This window comes from Lygodium microphyllum, chromosome 19 (genome assembly GCF_053477565.2).
Source record: "Lygodium microphyllum isolate KBCC chromosome 19, Lygodium_microphyllum_v1.1.10, whole genome shotgun sequence".
NCBI classification, from domain to species: Eukaryota; Viridiplantae; Streptophyta; class Polypodiopsida; order Schizaeales; family Lygodiaceae; genus Lygodium; species Lygodium microphyllum.
This window is the reverse complement of record NC_141153.1, coordinates 23533667-23551514: the sequence shown is the minus strand read 5'-3', so window position 1 is coordinate 23551514 and position 17848 is coordinate 23533667.

Sequence of the window (17848 nt, the reverse complement as noted above, 5' to 3'; positions counted from 1 at the left end):
AACTACTTTACGCAGAAACGCCTGGTCTGAAGTGGATTCATGCTGCACTTGGTTCAAGGAGAATGGGAAACGAGAGGGATGCAAGGCTCGACCTCTCTGCCAAAAGGCATAGTCCCATTCCGTTCCCCTAAAACAGCGTGAATCGGGTAATCGGTAATTCCAAGTCATCGTTCTCATTACTTGTTTCGGTGATGTTGATCATCCTTCTGTTCGTCGAAGACTTTGAGAAAAGTTCCCGGCTAACCGGGACCACCCATCCGTAGGACGGACCCATGGTCCATCCTCCGCACTTTCCTCGGTTTGTTTTAGTTATGTAATTACCTACCACATTAGTTTGACATATACAAACAGCTTCTTTGAATTAACCCTCTTATGCACTGGTTCCTTCACGTAATCTTATCACAGGACATAAAGAAAACAATGCCAAACAACTTCTTTATTATCATTTTATCCTTTTATCTTTGAAATACAAGGAGTTCCCGCCTGTAGGCGTATTCATAATCCACCCGAAGGCTATCCAGTAATCCACCAGGGATCACTAATCCAAGTTTCCGCCCGTAGACTAGTATGCGGGCCTCGAGATCCAATCCCGAGTCACGTTAGTCTCTTGTGCAGGGCCCGGAAGGCGAGGGATTTACGGCCAGAGCCCCCTCTGGCACCCAAGCGTCCTCCTGCTCCAAGTAGAACTCAACGGAGAGACCTCTCACGGCGGGTTCGGTCCACGTTCCCGGCGCGGTTAACAACCCCCTTGGTTAGGGTCAGGCAGGCAGTCGGGGGTAACTGAAGCTGCCTCTCCCTTCAGGCTTCAACCTGAAGTATTTAGATATATTTTCGTCCTTTAGTTCATTGAGCAAACAATGCAAACAGTGCTTTCCAAACTGTTACAAGCACAATCAATTTCCAATGGTCGTTTAGCTGGCAAACTGTTAAGGAGTGACTCCTTTTCTCCGAATGCAACCCGCATTCGATCCGTAATCAATTGCAACTTGGCAAGATTCCTATCATTCTTGGGTTAGGGTCATACCCTACCAATACTTTAGGTTTTGTTGTGGTAGGTTCCAGCGACCATGTCGCTTTAGTTTATTGTCTGGTCATTTGCTTCAAGGCAAACACCTAACCTTTCCTTTTCCTTGGCAGTTATCCCCCAAGAAAAGTGAGTAACAGGATGATTACTCATCCTCTTGTAAGTTAAATTCTTTCAATAACTTGCCAACCTCGTTTCGAGAGATGACAAAAACTCTCTTGTGGGCAAATCTCAAGTTTATACAAAGTTGCAGCTTTTTGCACATGTATTGCATCTATTCCACGGGATTATTCTACCCATTGTTTAGCGTTTTCCGGTCACGGAATTTACCTCCAGCCGAGTAGCAGGGGTTTAGGGTATCCTCCAAACCATTGCTAATTATGTTGGCCCATGGTCCTAGAAATAGGCAACTCCGTCGGAGTTTCATCATTTTGAATGATCCTTAGGATAAAACCTTAGATCATTTCATGCATGAACATCCAATTGCTTCGACATTTCGTGAACGTGTGTAAGATCTTTAGATTCGCGGGTTTTGTCTTGGCAACCAGTGTAAAACTAGGTCGAATTCTTATTGCACTATCCCCTAGTTAACACTTGGGATATCTATCATATCGACTGAGTCATGCCCATATGAGTCCCTTGTGATTTAGGTTATTTAGTCAATTCAATTATACTTGTCTTGCGATGAGGATGATCCTTCTAAAGGTAATAACTAAATCTAACGGAGAACAATAGTTATAACTCCACCAACACGCGTAAACATGCGATTTCTTGCCCTTACGCATCACATGGTCCATGATAACTTTATCTTTCTTTGGTGCACGATAATCTGGCTACTAACTTTTCCTAGGACCTACTAGGTCTTGCATCAATAATCATACCTACAACCTTGTTGTCTACTTTCGAATCTTATGCTTTGACGAACCATGCAACCTTTCCTAAATGCGGTTTCTGATGAATGACGTTATCGCATGATGATTATGCAATACGCAACATTCCCCTAGCTACAATGTAGTTAACGAAGTTTATACCAACTAAAGCTAGTGTTAACTCATTCCATTTTACATGCTATTTGCAAGTCCGTCATTTCCGTACTCTATTATATCTTTTCGGATAATATCTTATGGTGTTAACCTTGCCTCATGAAATTGTTATGAGAAGGATGTTGCCTAACATGCGGCACACGCTTATTCCTACCATGTCTAGGACGAAAGAGGGTGCAATTAAAAATTCCATTTCTTTGCCTAAGTTTAGACTCATTACTTTGATAATGTACCAAAAACTACATGCAACTAGCCTTCTAAGGTGGATAACTCGCTCAATTTCATGATATATTTCCAATCTTGCCTAATGTTTCAAAAGATACTTATCAAATGTATTTTTTTTTTCCCCAATTTCCACATGCATTAAAATTACGCGTAAAAAATGCAATTCCCTTCATGAACTAAGCGCGCCTAATCATTTCTTTATGCGGAAATAACTCGGAAGAACCTGGACTTGAGGGCTCGAGGAGATGTCCACTTGTATACTCGGAGATGAACCTCCCGCGGTCGCACCTTGTGATCTTTTGGGGGCCATCGTAGGCGTAGATTCGGCTTCTGATTCGCTTTTGTGGTCTACGGATTGTCTTGCCTTGGCATGCAACCTTCCGACCTTTGCCTTTCCTCGTATGCGGAAGATTTCTTTACGGGATGTCGCTTGCGGCAAAAGGGCTTTAAAGACTTATTGCGAAAGCCTTTTTCGAAGGGTCTTGGGGTTCTTTACGGTCTTCACCTCCTCCTCTTCAAAGTCCCGGGGAGGGGGTATGAAAGGGTTTTTGGAAAATGTGGTGGGAAGGGGGCTTAAGGAGGCCCCCCCCTTAGAAGCTTCTAAAGAAGCTTCTAAGAAGCTTCAGCTTCTACAGAACACATGGGGGGGGGGGGGGGTCGTGATCAGCGTGGCGGCGGACTGAAGGCCTGGTGACTGGCGGACTGGGCGGCTACGGCGGACTGGGCAACAGAGCGACCGGTGGACTGGGCAGCAGCGCGGCGCTCCACAGCGACCTCCTTCTCCTCTCAGCCGGCCTCCTCCCTTCACGTCGGCACCTCCTCCAGCTCCTCTAGCTCTCCCTCTCTCTGCACGGCCCGTCCTCCTCCCATCTCCTCTAGCACACCCCCTTGCTAGGGGGTGTTTATATAGGCATGTGGGGTGGGGAAGAGGGCCTCCACACACGTGGAGGACTCCCCCTCATGTGGACCTGACATCACTTCCCCTTGGCCATTCCCCCCCCCCACTCCCTCTCCTCCAGCCATGCATCGGCTGGGGGAAGGGATAATAATAAAAAAATTTGCCTTGAATTTATCCATTTGCCCCTTCCCAAGCGGTCTTTTCCTTGCGGTTTTCACGGTCCTCAACCTCGGTCTTTAATTCACAATGCGGCGGCCTCGTGAATGGTATGGATTAAGTTACTAATAATATACGAAGTAGGGAATACCTTTGCACAGGGTTTACACGGCGTGCGGAAAGTTAATATTTACGGTACGGGGTACGCGGAAATATTACAAGTACATCCCCCCTTTCAATCAGTATGTCATTCAACTCCAGTGGAGTGATATTTAGTTGTTCAAACCCCTTTAGCGAATCAGGTTGTTACCATGTCCGCCCAACCAAGCCATTGCAATTCATGTTGGAACGGCAAAATTTTCAGCCTTACGGTTTTCTCTACCCATTTTTAATGGGTTAGCAGAGGAAGATGAGGAACTTCACATCAATGCATTCCAAAAGTTAATGTTTAACTCTCAAATTCAAATGAGGGACACTTGATGATGTTCTTCAACATGATTTTGAAATGATGAGTTGCAGTGTGGTATCAAAGCTTAGAGGCTAGAACCATAACTAAGATCGACTTATTATTTGTGGCCTTTCAAAGGGAGTTTTCACCTGAAAGGAAAGGTCACTATTGGCTATGTGTCTTGAATGTTACACGTCAAGACATCACGAGAATGTCTGTGGATATGCCAAAAAATTGAAGGAGGTATTCTATTAGTCGCAAACCTATATTCATATTCCAGTTGCTGCTCAGTTGCAATATTTTCTAAATGGGTTAGACTTTAACATTCAAGTGTAGTTGAGCACTGTTGCTCTTGCAAACATTGATATGGCTATTACACAAGGAAAAAAGGTAGAATCACAATTACAAGTGGCTTATGCCTCTAGGTCAAACTAAAATCCGGGTTAAGGGTTTGAAAATACTTTAGCAGTGACGAATGGAGGTCAAGGGATGCCCATGAGTCCTCCTAATGGGAGAAAGTATAATTCCAAATGTGCCCATGTTGCCAGCTCCTCCTAGTGTGACCATACCTATGACTAGTCAAATGGCTCCACTGACCGCGATGAATTCTACCATCATTCCAAGGAATCAAAAGCCAATCCCTAATCAAATGGTTAGAGGCCAATGGAATGAAAGGTAGACGATCACGGATATGAGTCAAGTTCCTTGAATGTCCTTGGCAAAGTTATACTGATATGATTAGCAAACAATATAGACATATAGTTGTTTATGTTAATTTCCTTAAGAAGCAGCATAATTTGATAGGGAGCCAACACCCTAAAGAGGATACCCCCTCAAGATTTAGCTATAAGTGGTGTGGTAGCCAACATTTCCTTAGGAATTGTCCAAATGTTAAATGTCACATATGTGGGAAGTCCGATCATTTAGCTAGTACCTGTTGGAGTAAGATTAGCTCTCTCCAATAAGGAAGTAAATAGCTAGGTCTAGCTAATCATCGAGCACAAGGGAATAATATCCAACAAGATGAAGGGCCAAAATAAATATTATAAAGATGGAAAGCTATGGTAGAGGAGCTACCTAGTGGTAGTGGAGTTAGCCTTATAGAAGCCGTTTGTGTCAATGGCATTGAAGCTTCTAATCTACTGTCATGTGCCTACCTAAAAATTCCCTAGCAGTATATTTTAGTGGTCCATCAGGGAACTATTCTAGATGGCTTTGCTCAGCACTCACGAGAATGCACAGGGTCTATTATCTAGGTTTCCTAGAGTCCACCCCATCAACGGAAGGTACCAGCCATCCCCACGAGGATCAACATGCAACTCGGAGTCCTAATTTGACAAATTGAGGTCTCCATGTATGAGGTAGCTCTATTGGAGGTGTCCCACAAGGGCTTTTCATCTAACTAGAGCGATCGTAGTTACCCTTGGTTCATGAAATGCAACACTTTTTTCCAGCAACTAGTTAGGATTCAAGGAACCTTAATGGAGTTTTGGCACAACTGTCGTACCTTTTGTTAGAATATCAAGCTCCCATTACTCTTCAGTCAGTCTATCTTTATGTGTGTGATACAGTTGTGCATGTATGTAGCATTCAATAAGTCAGTATAGTCAGTGACTTAACCATAGTTAGTCTTGGTTAGTCATACCTTTATGTGTAAGTCTTTTTCAGTTAGTATAATGGAGGAATAATGGAAGAAGAACAACAATGAGCTGAGGCTCATCTTTTGCTCCACTCTATCTCTCTCCCTCTCTTCCAACATGGTATCAGAGCTTGAATTCCTAAAGCTTGAAGACTTGGCAATAACCATTTAACATCAAGAAATTAGATATGAAGAAAACGTCATCAAAGGAGACTGTGCCTGCAGCCCATTTTTTTGCAAAAGCTATATCTTGCTATAGAAATGGTTTTTGGAGAAATGACTCCCGTTTTGTTGACTGTTTCAACGTGGTCTACAACTTTGCAATAGAAAGTTTTCTCAAATTCCTCACAGGATTTGAGATATTCAGCACAGATCTGTGCAGAATGATTGTTTAATGTAGTAAACAGTAGGTGATTCCAGGCACTAGTAGCTTTCATCCTAACAATGTATATGCCCTTATTATCATGCATTGAGCATGATTTGGAGTGTTAAATGCTCAATTTTGGAGCTTATTTGCAGGCTGGAAATAGTGAACTGGTTTTGCTATCTTGAATTTGGAAACAATATACCTACAGGGTTGAAGGATCTGTGATGCTTATTTGCTACTTACAAATGCTTGATCATACCACATGAGTGCTAGATGCTTTTTGGGATATTGTGAGTGCTGAAAGTCTAAATTTTAGACTGATTTATTGCTGGTTATACCAGGGTATTGACTAGTTATTGTCAGCACGAAGGATACCTATCATCTTCACTTGATATACATGCAATATATTCTGACCGGTTGGACATGTATCAATTCCTGCATAGAGTGGCAACTGAATGAGATATTTTGGGGCTGTTTGGAGGTCCGAATACTCTTGTTTTATTAGAGAAAATACTGATGGTTATAGCAGTGGGCTTGTTGTATTTGGTACTACTACTTGCATACAGCACAAACATTGATACTTGTATGGATATAGTTTGTTACTGGGATGTTTTGCCACTACCATCAAATTTTTTGAATTGATTTGAGCTTGGCTTATGCTAAGCTGACTATGTTTTTTCATTGTTGGAATACAATTTATGGAAAGCAGGTTGTCAGGAAGACTGTCCTGAATTGCTGAAAACTCTCTTGAATAACATGAAACTGGTCCTGAAAGTAGGAAAAGGAGTCAGATACTTACATGTTGTATACATCACTGAATACCTAAGTTGCAACTATGGAAAATGCTCAAGGCACTAATAATATCACTCAAATTATGGAAGAAAATCTAGACAACAAATTTTTTTTTAATGGAAAAGAACATCAGGCACAACAAATCTTCATGCAGCATCATGTAGATCTCCCACGGATTTGATAGAATCAACCATATTCTTCAATATCTTCACAAAATCCATCAATAGAACAAAAAAAGAAAAGGAATACACCATCTTTGAATGGAAATACATCACATAGTATTCATTTTCAATGTCTTCATAGTCTTCTCTCTCAATCTCTCATATACAATCACTCTGTTTTAGTAGAATTGGCTATCTCTGACTCTCTCTCTCTCTCTCCATCAATAGTACATCATATCCTCACTACAATATCTCATAATCACTCACAATAATCCTTCTTAGGTCGTGGATACCCCTCCCAAGAGGTATGCCTGATATGAAGAGTCACCAGAGCCACTACAGTGTCCTTTCATAGCTCACCACTGTCACTTCACTTCAGTCTTTACTTGAGTCTTCAGTAGCTACTTCTTTCACTTCTTTTAGCTATTTTGCACTTGTATTCACCTCTTTCCAAGGCTAGAAAACTTCCCCAAGCTACACTCTCATCCATCAGAACACATATAGAAGCATAGAGAAGGTATACAGAACCAATCACAATAGAGTACCAGAACAACTACAGTATAGTTACAGTACAGAGACAGAAGCTCTACAGAAGATCTACAAAAGGTTACAGAAGGTCATCAAAACCTCATAACTCATACTCAAACCATTCCAAACTCTCAAAAAATATTCAATAATCTTTCACACGATCTCAATCTTCATCAATCATCAATCCATGCTTCATACAGAAGACAATCAGAACAAAACAGAAGCTATACAGAAGGTATACAGAACCAATCAGAACCTATCAGAACATCACAAAACCTCATATCTCCACTGAAAATCATCATGAACTTCTAAAAAATAATCAATATCATCCAAAACACTCTCAAACCACTTCCAAACCAATCAATCATCTCATAAAATCAACTATTCAACTCTCAAAAATAACACAAATCAGCCAAAAAAACAAGTCATTTCAAACAGCCCCAAGGGTGGGTGGAAAATGAACGGGTGGGTGGGAAGGGACCCCATCAGGGTAAAAGCAAGTCGTGGCATAGAGGCATTAGCAGGTGGAGGCATATGCAGAGGGGTATGCAATGTAGACGCGCAGGGACACGTCCCCACACTTAAGACCTTAACGGACAGGGTTAACCGAGCAACAAGGACCTACTACCACACAACAGACCATCCACTAATGTCCCCACACTTAAAACATGAACATCATGGAGAAACAACAGGTGTAGGGTTAGAAAAACTTGGCCCATATCGTTGAGGATCAAGGTTGATTATGGATGGCACGTCCAGTGTCATTGTCAGCTGCTGCAGGAGGTACCAAGGTTCACTCCAACACACATCCTTCATGGCAAGGACCACGCGACAGCACCTAGGGAGGTAGCTAGTTGAAGGAATCACATTGAGTCGATGTCGAGGGATATAACACTCAACTCACAGTCACTCATATGGAATGAAAGAACAGTCACTCACCCCATGACTAATATCACTCGAGGAATAATGATTGAAACCCATATCTCGTACCCGGTTGAGGAATCAACAAGGGAGATGGTGCAGAGGGAGTATGCCAGGGTGCACAGTTGATGGTGCATCAGTGCGTCCAACCCGTCTGGCATAAGTGCAAGGAGGAAGGAAAGGGAGCCTTATAGTGCAGTGTACAGACGGTAGAGACCCATCCCGTGGGTGCATAGGGAAACGGGAACATACTTGACTCCAAATGTCGTAACATCCCTCAATCTCACCTCTCGGTAATTGATTGAAGAAACTCCAGTCACACTCAGCCCACCCTCTGTCTCATGCTCTGCTAATAGATTCAAAGGGCAACCATGTCCTGAAACCCATTGATGTAATCCTCATGGTCACTTGTACAAAGGTTGTATGCCTTGTGCACATTTGATGGTGCAACTGTGCATCCCGCCCTGTGCCGGCATACGTGCGAGAAGGAAGGCCAGGGAGCCTGATAGTGTAGTGCACAGAAACAGATTGTGCTTTGTGCATTGAGAGGCCCATCCCGTGCGTGCAACACTTCATTCACACTTCTCACATCTCATGTGATTTGAAGGGAAAAGACTGGTCACTCGCCCCATCCTCTGTCTCACTCTTTGTTGATAGATACAGAGGGCAACCCATACTCACTTCCCCATCCAGTTAGGATGAAAGCTCACATCACTCGATTGTTTGTCGATGAAGATCACGTCGTCAGTTGTTAAAGAGGCATACCTAGGGAGGTAGCCAACAAATCGAACGTTGTGTTGGATAGGACCATGGCATCTCTGCTAGAGGACAGTTAGACGCTCTGAAGAGAGACACAGGACACAACGTACCAAGGGAGGCAGCTTCGGAACTGGATCCTGGGGATATCAATTGATGAATCCACTTTCTGGACTGCTGGGTGTTGCCACCTTTTCCACAGCCAACTTCCCGCCCAAGGGTGTTTGCCACCTTTTCTTGGAGCGAGGCCTGCTATGACAGGGAATTTCTTCCTTTTCTCCCATAATAGTTTTTTTTTTGTTTTCTTTTATCTTGTTTTTTTCTTTTTTCTCCTACTCCCGAGGGTGTTTCCACCTTTTCTCGAAGAATAGGTCGGCATGACAGGAACCTAAGTCCTTTTCTCCCATGACCGATATGTATATTTTTTTTCTCTTTTTTTTTTCATTAGGAAAGGAATGGTAGAAAGACCACATGTCAGAACCAACCTCGCCACTGCTGGTGGAAAATAAAGGATAAGAGATCAAGGCTGGAAGGTGGGGCTGAGGGGACAGAGGGTTGCGTCCACTTCATCAGGAGTGGCTGAAGAATGGCTATCAGAAGAAGCATCATAAGAGTGACTGTGCCACGCCAACGAGGGAAAGGATCAGGTGACCATGATTGTCAAGTTCCCCAAGGAGGGAAGTACTTCTTTAGGCGATATCCATTGATCAGGAAGGGATCATCAGAGGCATCAACGGTCTGCACTTGGACAGAGCCATTAGGGTTGACGGCAAGTACCTTATATGGGCCCATCCACCGCTGTTGGAGCTTGCCAGGAAACTTTCCAAATCATGAATCATAGGCTAGGACCAAATCACCTTCTTTGAACTCCTTGTGCTTGATGAAGCTGTCATGGTAAGCCTTACGTCGAGCTTGCGTGGCTTCCGTGCACTGTAGAGCCATCCTGCAAGTTTCGTCCAAACATTCCAGGTGCAGGAGACGGCGTTGCAGTGAATCATTGTCCCCCAAATGCTCTTTGATAGCCACTCTCAAAGAGGGCAATTCCAGTTCAACAGGGAAAATAGCTTCTGTATCATACACCAGGTGAAGTCCTATTGCTGCTTTATGAGAAGTACTATACGCCCAGAGGGCCTCTCTAAGTCGATCATCCCAATCACGATGATGTGTGGCAATTGTTCTTGTTAGAATCGAGCAGAGGATTCGATTGGTGACTTTGACTTGGCCGTTGGCTCTGGGGTAATAAGGAGTGGACTTGCGATGGCAGATCTTATACAACTTTCTCAACTCTTCCATGACTTTATTAATGAAATGAGTGCCTTTGTCACTTATCAGCTCTAGGGGACTGCACATCCTCTGGCATATGCCAAAGTCTTATGGATCTACAGTGTTAGAAGAAGTATCTTTTGCCATGTCAATGTCTTCATCTTTTGCCTCTTCTTCTTCCAGATTCTCATGTTCATGCTCAATATCCAACCCCTTCAACTCATATGTTGAAGACTCCCTATGTTTAAAGAGCTTGATACATTTTCCATCCACTGGAATTCTTAGAGCTATCCCATCTATCTCATTTAATACATAGGTAGCAGTGTTTAAAAAAAACCTTACCAGATATGGACCAAAACACCACTTTGCCATTTTTCGACTGGCACTATGTTGATTTTCCAAGCTGTTGTCATAAACTAGCACCCACTCCCCTTCTTGTATAACTCATGGTCAAAGACTATGTTGCTTTTCAACCCTCTTATTGTTCTTGATCTTTGCAACCTTTATCTTTTTCATGGCTATCTCAATGACTTCATGCCTTCTTTCTAACTATCGAATGCATAGGACCAGCAACTCTTCTCTATTCAAACCCTCTTCCCATGGTAGAACACTCCAAGTAGTAATAGTCTCTTTAATAGGCATGACTGGCTATTTTTATACTTGTTGTTTTTAGATTTTTATATATAGTAACAATAGCTGCATACTCATTTTCTACTATTATAAAGTCATTTTCAGCATCTATCATGTCATCCTCTTCATCTTCCATCAGCTTCTCTTCATCTTCAAACCTTGCTCATGAAAGCATGTCAACCACAGGGTTTTCTGTGCAATATGCTGAAAATTAGGGTTAAGTGACTTTATATATGCAATCCACTGTAACATGGCAATATTGAGAGTTGAGAAATTCACTATAATGTCCAATAGAGGTAGACAATCAGTCTGTCTCTACCACTACATGAGCTCCCATAAAATACTCCCTATCACACTTAAGGGCTATCACTACACCCCAAAGCTCTCTTTTGACTTGAGAATACCATTGTTGTTGTTCATTGAGGACCTTTGATCCAAACCGCATGGCATACCTATTCCCATTAGCATCATCATGACCCACTACCCAACCACTACAAGATATAGGCCTTTTACCAACCTTAAAAGAGAAGAAAATGTAAATAAAGAAATTTTCCCCCGTCATCACAAAAAGCGTCGTTATTGGCAATGCCATAGAACATACTGTATTAGCGTCATTATTAACGTCGATATTTGCATCGGTATTAGCATCTCATGATACCGACGCAAATAACAATACTGATAACGACTCTTTGTGATGCTAATAACGATGCCAATAACGATGTGTGCATGTAAATTTGCGATGCTAATAGCGACGGTAACAAGGGAAAAAAATTTATGGCAAGGCAGGCATTATATGCTTTATTTAGGCCATAGAAAATAGTTTATGCACTGTGTACAATGCTTGTGTAAATAAAGACAAAGTGTACTTAAATCATAAAACTGATACATGAAATAAATACATGATCGCATAATGAAAGCGACTAGTACAATCATGGCAAGATACCACTACTACATAGAAAATGTCTACACGGATCAGGCGACCAAAAAAGAAGGGTGTGTGCGCTCCAGGGATCCAAGGGCGAGCTATACATCCTCGCCATCTGAAAGTTCGTCCCGCCGCAAAGGAGCATCGAACGAACTCTGCAAAAGAAGAAACAACTACACATCATTTCACCATACAATAATGCATTCTAATTCAACATGGTAACTATGGACAAGAAAGATGAGTGACTTACAGGGCCACCGCGTCTATACAATCGATTGATCAATGCAGTGAGACCATGCCTCTTTGCATATCGAGTCTCAAGGCCGGTCAGATCGCGATTTGTAATGGAGTGCTGCAAAGAAAAAAAAATACTAATAGTTAGAAACATGATTGTTAGTACAAAGGATATTGCAAAAAAATAAGCAAGCAAAACAAAAGAAAAACTTACAAAGTCCTCCAGATATGTCATGTGGCCGCCACTCCTAAGATGATGGACCACTCCGACCTCTAGTCGTGCCCTCGCCGCCTCACGCTGCTGACTCCAACATCCTGGAGAATCTGTAGCCTCCTCCCTCAATTGGCGCCAATCGTCCGCGTCTAGCCACTTGGGATTTGCAGGCCCACTCTTGAGTGCCTTGCGTGAGTTCGATCGTCTGCGTGACATATATACATGCATGCCCTCCATCACCCAGCCCGTGTAGAAAACCTATCTGCTGGTTGAAATTAGAAACTCCTCATGCAAGGATGCTACTATGTAGTCCTTGCTTCCCTCTGGTATTTTTTTCCAATGATCTAAGACGTTGTGCTGAAAAACTTGTTGGCACAACTCTCTCATGCAAGCCATCACCCTCCTCCCCTCATCACTCATGATGATGGCTCCTGACCTATCATCGACAAGATAGGCATACCCCTCTGGGGTATGCCTAAGATGGATCCTCTCCCACCTGCGACCATGCTCCTAGACATATCCAGGAGACCCCTGTACATCTGGTGTATCGACCGGGGTAATATCTATCGGTGTAGCACCCATAGGGGTGCCACCTGCGGACAACTGAGAAAAAGCTAGAGTAACTGGAGTAGACGTCCCCACAGGTGTGACAAATCATGGAGGTGACCCAACTTCAACAGAATGAGGAGATGGAGACACCACATCTGTGCCTCCATAGCAACCACCTGAGCCATGCTCTCTTTAGAACCGCCATAAGAGTGAGGAGTAGCACTTGTATCCCATGCCGGCCGCGGGCTCACAGCCTTCGTATCTCTGCAACATCCCCCTAACCCTTAAGCACTCCCTCCCTCTGGCCCAAGTATGGAGCAGTGACCTCAGCTGCTCACCAAAGCTGAAGCATCTAATCGTGCCGAAGTAGATCTAATAGAGTGGCCTGATGATGTCTGAGATAGCTCCTAGTCTGCCATGTCTTGGAATCTCGCCATCTAATCTAGAGACATGCGCGTGAAGATATATTGCAACTCCTCATCACTCATCCCTCCACTCATCCTGATGATCTAAGTATCCACAAAGTTCACCTGCATAGACAAAAATGATGTTAGCATAATCAATTTAAATCATACAAAGCACAGTAATATAAATCCTTAAAAAATTATCTCACTTAAAATGCATATCTTATGTACCCTTTGTTGAGAGAGTATGAGAGAGATACACAAGACATGCTCCCAAAGAATGATTCATATTAATGTAGAGTTAGTATATATAGGTGAGACCCAAGTCAAGTGAGAGATGATATATATAGTTGTAACATCCCCACTCAAACAAAGGTCTCTAGCTGAGTGAAAAACCCCTTGGGGAGAACAAGGGAAAAACCCAAGCCCCTACACATACCTACGACACAAAAATGATTTACTATAAAGTTTTCTTGAATACAATGATACATGCCTCAATCAGTGAGATAAGAACTTGGAACAATACCAAGTGCATGTCTTAATGAACTAAAGCGAGCTTCACTAAGAGCTTTTGTGAAGATGTCTGCAATCATTTGATCACTGGGACAATGCTCCACCATAATGGAACCTTTCTTGACTTCATGTGTACTAGATGATGAAGGATGTTCCAAATCTACAAGTAGTTGTCAAAGCCAAACTAGCTCGGGAGCTACTAATGATGCAGCAATATATTCGGCCTCAATTGTAGAAATCACAACACATCGTTGTTTCTTTCTGGACCAAGAAACCAAACATCCATTTACAAAGAAATGATTCCCACTTGTAGATCTCATGGATAAGTGTGAACTTGCCCAATCAACATCTGTATATTCAATAAGGTCAAGAGAAGTTGAAGAAGATAAATAAGAATCCTCTCGACGACGATAAATAAGACCGAATTCCTTAGTACCCTTGAGGTACTTAAGAATACATTTTGCAACACTCCAATGAATAGTGGAAGGGGAAGAAAGATATTGTCCCAAAAAGTTAGCTGCAAATAAAATATCTGGTCTTGTGTTTAAACTAATAAATTGAAGACAACCAACAAGATTAGCAAAAGGTTGATGAATGGCTGATTCTTCATTGCGTGTTGTAGATGTATCCTTGGTAGAGCTCAAAAGAATGGGAGTGTTGGCAAAGTGCACATTTGTCAACCCAAACTCCTTAACAATATCATTAATAAACTTTGTCTGGTGAAGAAGAAGAATGCCTTGTTATCAGTGTCGTTGAACTTGAATACCCAAACAAGAATGTATCTCACCAAGATCCACCATTTCAAATGTAGTCGATAAAAGCTTCTTCATAGCATCCAAGAAAGAAATATTATTTTACACAAGATCTTCAAGATCTCCATTGAGAAAAGCCGTTTTAACATTCATTTGGTGAATTTCTAGATCAAATAGTGTTGCAAAAGCCAAAATCATATGAACAATTGTGGAATGCACAACAGGAGAAAATACTCCTGCAATTTGCGAGTAACCTTTTGCAACAAGTCGTGCTTTGAACTTATCAAACAAGCCATCAGCTTTGGTCTTGGTTTTATAAACCCATTTACATTTTATAGGAACACGATTTGGGGGGAGTTCAGTAATAATCCATGTACCTTTGGAGATTAAAGAATCGTACTCAGCTTGCATAGCTTCTTGCCATTGATCCCTTTGAGACGAATTGATAGCTTCCATATACGATATTGGATCCTCTTGGATAGACATAGAATCATCAAAGACATCATATTCAATAGAATAGAATCCATGCTCTATCTCAATAGGAAGATCGACATAGATCTCCAAATTTTCATCAATCTTCTTTAGAGGTGAAGGAGGTTTATGATCATCAGAATTAGTAGACTCACAAAGCAAGTAAGGAAATGCACTAAGCAAAGACTGTGTATCATCTGAAACATCTGACGACCATGTGCCACCCATAGTCTTCTCATCAAGTATAGCATCACGACTAATGATAACCTTTTGAGTAGAAGGATCATAAAATCTGTAACCTTTGGAATGATCTGAATAACCAAAAAAAATAACCTTCAAACCTAGAGGATCCAACATATGTTGAGTGTCCTTGGGCACATGAATATAAGCAATGCAGCCAAATGTGCGAAAGTGAGAGACTGAAGGTGTCTTCCCTGTCCAAATTGTTATAGGAATTTTACCAGCAGGTGCAGTAATTGGAAGATGATTTTGAATAAAAACGGCTGTTAGAAGTACTTCAGTCCAAAACTTTTGAGACAAACCAAAGTGTATAAGCATGCAACGTATATCATTAAGAATAGTGCGATTTTTGCACTCAACAACACCATTTTTCTTAGGAGAATAAGGAATTGTAAACTCATGATGAATACCTTGATCCTTACAGAAGTTATCAAATAGATTGGATACATATTCACTGCCATTGTCACTGCAAAGCGTCTTTATAGAGAATCCAGTTTGAAGCTCCACACTTATGTTGTATTGTTTAAATATAGATAAAGCCTCAGACTTATGTCGAAGAAGATAGACATGTGTGTACCGTGAGAAGTCATCAATGAAAGTTATAAAATATCGATTTTGAGACTTTGAGGCAGGAAAAGGATTGCAAATATCGGTATGAACCAAATCCAAGAGAGCACAAGAATGTGATGAAGTAGAAGTGTGGAAAGGGGAATGATGGTGTTTTCCAAGTGCATAGTACTCACATATTCCCATACGTGGATGATATTTAAGATCCATACCTTGCACAAGACCATGATGATGAAGATCAAGAATTTTGGCAAAATCGGAGTGTGCAAATCGTTGATGCCATAATTTGCAATCTGCATCTTTCCGGCAGTAACAACATTTGCAACTGTATCATTAGGGCTACCATCCTGCTGAAAATGTGAAGCGGGATGCTTGCGAGCAACAAAAGCAGTATCAAAATCCCTTTGTTCACAAGTGACCAAAACAACATCAGATTTTTCCAAATGATGCTCATGACGTTGTGAATATTCAATAAGAGATATACATGCTTTGTCAAAGTGGATATCATCCTTGTTAGACAAAATAGTGATGATATTGTCATATAAAGGATCTTTGATGGTATGAAGAAGTTGAGTAACAATCTGATTTTTAGCAACAGGAGCGCCAGCAGCACCAAGCTAATTGATAATGTCTTTAAAAGCCTCGATATGAGAGTGCATAGAAGTACCAACCTTATATTGAAGATTCTTCAAACAAGTTTGGAGATATAAAATTTCGGTGACTGATTTCTTCTCAAACGTTGAGATAAGACACTCCCAAACAGCATGAGAGGTTTCTAGATGAAAGACATCCAACATAAGTGAGTCAGGAAGTGCAGACAATATATAACGACGAGCCACTTTGTCACGACGAATCCAATCAGTATGATCAATTTTCCATTGTTCAAATAATGAGCCATCAGTAATCACAGAATTGTTATTCATCGCATCAATAGGTTGAACTAGGCAAGACAAGTCACCCAAAACAATATCAAATAATTCATCACCTTCAAGAATTAGCATCATCTTTGCTTTCCACGCAGAAAAGCCTTATCCTTGGAAGAAGGGAACCGAACGTTGGTCAGACGGATATCCGTTAACAATTACGCAATTGGCCATGCCTGTATGTTGAGAGAAACAAATAAGATGAGATCACAGAATCTGCAAACCATGATCAAGACAAGCATAGTTGAGATGCATCACAATCCAAATAGGGAGATGCACGTAAGAATGATGAAACTGGCAAAGCACAGGGAGTGTTGGATGAGCTTCCTGTCTGGAATGCAATAACTTGGAATGCCCTTATCACACGTTATGCTTTACATGGGCAGATTGGAAATGTGTTGGACTATTTTGAGCAAATGCAAGATGAGGGTGTGTCCCGAGACCCAAGTTCTTTTGTCTACATACTGAATGCGTACTGTCACTCATGCCTACTATTTGAGGGGGAAGGGAATGTAAAAACAGCACTTGTCGAAGGAGAAAAAGAAGATGCGCTGATATTAGAGGGAAGAAGCTTTTCCTGGGGGCCGTCACTTTATATGGTAATTGGACCAAAAGTTTGGCAGACTTCGCTTATGGAGGAAACGAGGAAAGTGTCCAGACAAAGTACAGTCTACTGCTTTATTTTGGAACAGGTTTTCATCCTTCGTGGAGTGGTGACCTGAAGATGGCTATTCCTGTTCCTCTTTGTGGGAAGCAGACACAGCGGGGATCCCTTGGCTTTCTTCACCATCTCAGGCATTGCCGTTTTCCCTTCCAACTCCTAAAATCAGATGAGTAGAGATTAATTTATGAAGTTGTTTGGGACCCAGCTGCAATTTGTGTTAGGAGACAATGTCAACAACCAGAAAATCGGAGGTAAAAGATGCCAAAGTATTGAAGTTTGAGGCCTTCTTTGAACAAAAACTGAAGCCTGCAGGTCATATCAGAGAGGGACAAGGTGATAGAGCAGCAAAAGATATTCTTAGATTTGTCCAAGAATATCAAACTATTGCAGCAAAACCGATTCAAAAATATGAAAACCCTGGTAAATTTGGGCTCAGAAGTTTATGCATAAGCCGAAGTGTCTGACACAAGCAAAATCTTCGTGGATATAGGACTTGGTTTCCATGTTGAGTTTACTTGGTCTGAAGCTCTGCAGTTTATTA